Source organism: Manis pentadactyla, chromosome 8, assembly GCF_030020395.1.
Source record: "Manis pentadactyla isolate mManPen7 chromosome 8, mManPen7.hap1, whole genome shotgun sequence".
In the NCBI taxonomy this organism is placed as follows: domain Eukaryota; kingdom Metazoa; phylum Chordata; class Mammalia; order Pholidota; family Manidae; genus Manis; species Manis pentadactyla.
The window spans coordinates 4,935,318-4,939,919 of NC_080026.1; the positions used below are offsets into that span (position 1 = coordinate 4,935,318).

Here is a 4,602-nt window from a genome sequence, read left to right on the forward strand (position 1 = left end):
GTGTTCACTGATTATCTTTTATAAACTTGAGAGGCACAGACATGGTCTAGTAAACTCCAAAAAGGAGGAAGACTGAGAAGGTCTAGGTCCTGAAAGCAGGGCCCCACGCTGGGGTTGGCAGGAGGGTGAGAGCTGGCAAGCTGCAGGTGTCAGGAGGGCTGGCCCTGGACAGAGGCCCGTGGCGACACCAGAGCGGGGTCCTCGTTCATCCTCAAGGGCTTCAGCTGGTTCTTGCAAGGTTTCCCTTGTCCTTGCTGTCTCCAGCTTTTTGTCCATCTTTCCTTCCCTACTGCGAGCTGTAGCCCTGCTGACTGCAGGTGCAGCATCAGATGTGGAATAAACAGACATACAGGAGCTGCTGACCAGCTGCCCCAAGGGCATAGGACCAAGTCCCTGTAAGCAATCCCTTACTTCACATCCCTCCTAGTGGTTCTGCTTCTCAGGCTGCGCTCTGACTGGTATCGTTTGTTGCCATGCACTTCGACAGAGAATCAGAGGGCCATGGGGAATAAGAGTGGCTCAGGTGAAGATCAAACCTAATACTAACGTGCAGTCAGTCCCCAATAACGGCAGCTATCCCTCTGCTAGTAGAAATCTGGACTGAGTCCTGATAGGCGTTTCCACATGGGTAGAAATACTTGGAATCTGGATGCAAGATCAGAGACTCTTTGTGCTACAGTTTCCGTGGTGAGGAGTTTAATTATGAACGATGGGAAAGATAATGCATGTGGATTGCTTACAAATAGCTGATAGCCTAACATGCTAAATAGAGCTGCAGCACCCTAACCAAAAGCCTAGTCTGCTCCATGGAAACAGACTGAAGCCCTCACTGGCGGGCAACCTTGGTGAAGACAGCTGGAGCAAACGTTCTCCTTCTTGCTGTGGAATGATGAATCACACCTGTCAATGAATAAAACATCCCGTCTCAGCAATCAAGCAATGGATTTTTAAGGAGCCTTCCCATTTATCAGCTCAGCTATTGATTATCTGCAAAAGGTCATGGCATTGGAGGGATAATGAACAAGAGAATTGAACTCCAACAGGCAAGGCGAAGTGGGTCTGTAAGTTTGCCTCCAGGAACCTGATAGTGTCTGCACTTATTACACATATAACCACATGCCATTGGACTTCTGATTAAAAATAACAGGAGTATAAAGCAAGAATCAGAAAAACTACAGGAACCATGGCCAGTTGCCTACAAAGAGTTCCTCTGGACCCTGGGACATTGATGTAAACAAGATATTGTTTTGATGGTAATAATTTGCAAGCTCAGCACTTGTGAGTTCAAATTGGAGATGTTTCCCATATCCTAGGCCAGTCTGGTATGGTTTTGTTCAAATTCTCTTCCTCTTCTTACTTTTTTGAAATATGATTTTATTTGGTTGAGCTGCTCAACAAGTGGTGTGCTGGTAAATGTTCAACACCTGGCTGTTGGAGGGGAAAAAAGCCCTTGTTTGTAGTGTTTGCCATTGTCTGTGGTTTAAGTGCATTTGCCGTGGACAATGTCAAGCTGTCAGTGGGCACAGAGTTACGAGAAATGCTAGCGGTCGACTCAGCAGGAGCCAGGTCCAGCCCGCCAGAGTGTTCAGCCTTTACCTGCTGGTGCACTACCTTGTTTTCTGTATTTTCTACCTGTGTCCTGGGAGCTGCTCGCACCTCTAAATTAGAAGGTGGGGGACTTGGATTTTCACCTCTCATGACTTCACATTTATACTACACTTCTGCTAAGAAACATCAGATGTGGAATAAACAGACAGACATAAGCTGCTAACCAGCTTCCACAATGGCATAGATCAAGTCCCTGTAAGATGTTCTTACTCGTGGCAGAGATTTAGAAAACAAGGTAAAGTGGGTGTTCCTATGGCCAGGATCCTCACCTGACCCCTAATCTACTTGCCTGCTATGCACATGCAGTGATGTAACTGGCCCACTGCAAGGTGCAGGCTTCACACGTGTTGGCAATGAGCCATTACTGTCTGTTTTCCTGTATAAAGAGCTCCGCCCAGCGCTCTGCCCAGGAGGCAAAGGCTGAGGCAGGGGCAGGTTGCAGACTCCCCGGATGCAGGTGTGATTCTAGCGCTCAACCTGCTGCCAAGAGAATAAAGCTCGGTATGAACCCTTTTACCCCCAAGATTGTGTTGTGATTTGGTCTCACCAAATCCAGAGTGAACTTACCTGGAGCTGAAATCCCCCTCTGGCGAGACAACAATGTGAAAGTTAAATGAGTTGCCTGGGCCAGTAAGGTTTGAACTATAAAAACAGTGATGTACAAAACTTACCTAGTCCTTCTGGTAGCAGATGAAATGATGATAGATTTTCCTAGGTCAAAAGAAATGTAGATTATTGGGTAACTATTTTTCTGTCTTAAGCATAGAGAAGAAAACGTGTGCCTGTTCCATTATGTCTAACAATGGCCAGGCAGCCTTCTTGTACTTACATCATGATGGCTTCTCCTGGATTAACCTAAACCCAGCTTTCTCTCACATCTGGTCTTTTCTGGAAATAGTAATCCAGGATTTAGATTTCTTTTTTTTTTTAATTTTCATGGTTGATGATAAATGCTGTGTGCTAGTGCTCTAAATTATACCTGTGGAGGTACGAAGATGCAGTAACTAGAGGAATAGTGCCACGGGGCAGTCAAATGTGCAGGCGTACAGAGTGGAGCATGCATTCTAGACCCACGGCTTCCCGTCCCTGGACAGTTCATTTCCTCAGCTTTCTCATCTATAACATGGAGAGGAGTTTAGTAGGGGCACATAGCGGATAATGTCTGCAGGCTACCCTGACAGACCAATTCCAGTTATTTCCCACTGTAATCCATATGCGACTGTACTCCAGCATCTAAGAACACAAAATGAATATTTTTGCAACTGTCCTGGGTGAAAAGGATAACCCTAAAACAGTTTTGGCCATAACATAGAGGTGGAAGTTTCCCGGTGCCTTCTGAAAAGGGTTTTACTTTGTCTAATAAAAGAGACAGGTGTAGCTGGTAACAGGATTTTCCTCCTGCGTTGAATCAAATGTGATGCCCTGGGAATCAAAAGGCCCTGTGGAACCATGGGGGAAACAAGCCCATGAAAAAAACTGGGAGGGTCATGGGGGCCACGGCAACATAGCCAGGAGTAGTTCATCTTCAGATCTCCCGGAATATAGGATGAACACATCCCTAATTTATTTAATCCACTCTGTGTCAATGTTTTTGCTTCTCTGATGCTGACAGCATTCCTAATAACAGGCTTTTTAACAGAAGTGTGTGGAGATTATATAATATCATGGAGAAACAAAGCTTGTTGAGTGCTTAGCCTTACAAAATGCCTGGCAAGTAGCAAGCACTACTAAATGTACATTTTTATTATTTATCACTATCATCATTTATTACTATGCAGGATCAATGCCTTTCCTGTATTCCTGATGGCATCTAGCAATGGTCAAATGCATCAAGGCTATGAGATAAAGATTACCATTTGATACCACAATCTAGCCTTGGAGGAAGTTTGTGGGCTTAATATGGATGCAATTATACACATGTATAACAATCTGAGGGCATTTAAAGGCAATGACTATAGCAGCATTTCGTTCAGAGAGGCACTATAGGATTTCTGAAGAGGTGAAACCCGTGTGGATTGGAGTGGCCCAGGGAGGCTCCCTGGGAGGCTGGCCTTAGATGTTCTCTGAAGGGTAATGATGGAGTGGGCTGTAGGCACGGAAACCGCACTCTAACTGGGAATTCCTATGGAAATGTCCTCGGAGCGCTAATAGGGTGTGCCTAGGGGGACACTGTTAGTTCCTGCTGAACCTGGGCACCCCACAGGTGTACCCATCTCTAGATCCCATGTGTGTGGACTGCTAATGGTTCGTAGCTGCCCCTTTCTCTGGAGAATCGCTCTCGGCTCACGGCAGCTGACTGCTTGAGAGGTTAGTGTCCCTCCCTACGGGCAGCTCACCACCAGTGACCGGCAAAGTCTGGCTCCTCGCCTAACTGCAATTCCCACTCCAGAGCTCCCCGTGGATCAGGCTCAAGTTAGCTTCCACCTGAGACCACATCTCTTTTCATCCCTGTGTCCACTCTACCCTCCTACCCACACCCGCTTTTTCCTAAGATGACTCTCTCGCTAAATCAAGTGCATGTGAGTCTGTCTCAGGTTCTGCCTCTAGGCGCACTGGCCTAGGTCGTGGTAGGTTTTCAAGAAATGCTGAGAAAATAAATGATTGAGGCAATAGCAGCCTCACTCGCTCATTTGCTAACTCATTTGCTTTTCCCTTCTTTCAATGAACCCATGTGGGGCATCTGTTGCAGGCGCACTGCACAGTCCTTTATAACGTGGGGCAGAGGCAGGACTCCTGCCTTCACCGGATGCCATCGGATACAGGTGACTGCAGAGAAATAGGACGGGACAAGGGTCAGGATCAGAAGCACACAGACTTGGGAGGAATGCACGAATGTCGCCTTGAGTAAGTCACTTCTCTGAGCCTCTTTATATTCCACTGAAAGATAGGACTGAGCCTGTTTACTGGCTGGTGCATGGAATTATATGAGATAAGTATGTAATTTCCCCAGCTCATCTTGGAATACCATGTGTGCCGAATATCAGTGTTAATCAC

General features: G+C 46.4%; 1 long non-coding RNA gene across 1 annotated transcript; it reads right to left on the bottom strand.

The window, feature by feature from the left end:
* Positions 1-287: 287 nt before the first annotated feature.
* Positions 288-4,320, bottom strand: LOC118911780 (uncharacterized). Its single transcript, XR_005024585.2, has 3 exons — positions 4,247-4,320; positions 2,280-2,319; positions 288-900 (listed from the first exon to the last, which is right to left on the bottom strand). It is a non-coding gene; the product is annotated as an uncharacterized LOC118911780 (long non-coding RNA).
* Positions 4,321-4,602: the final 282 nt, after the last annotated feature.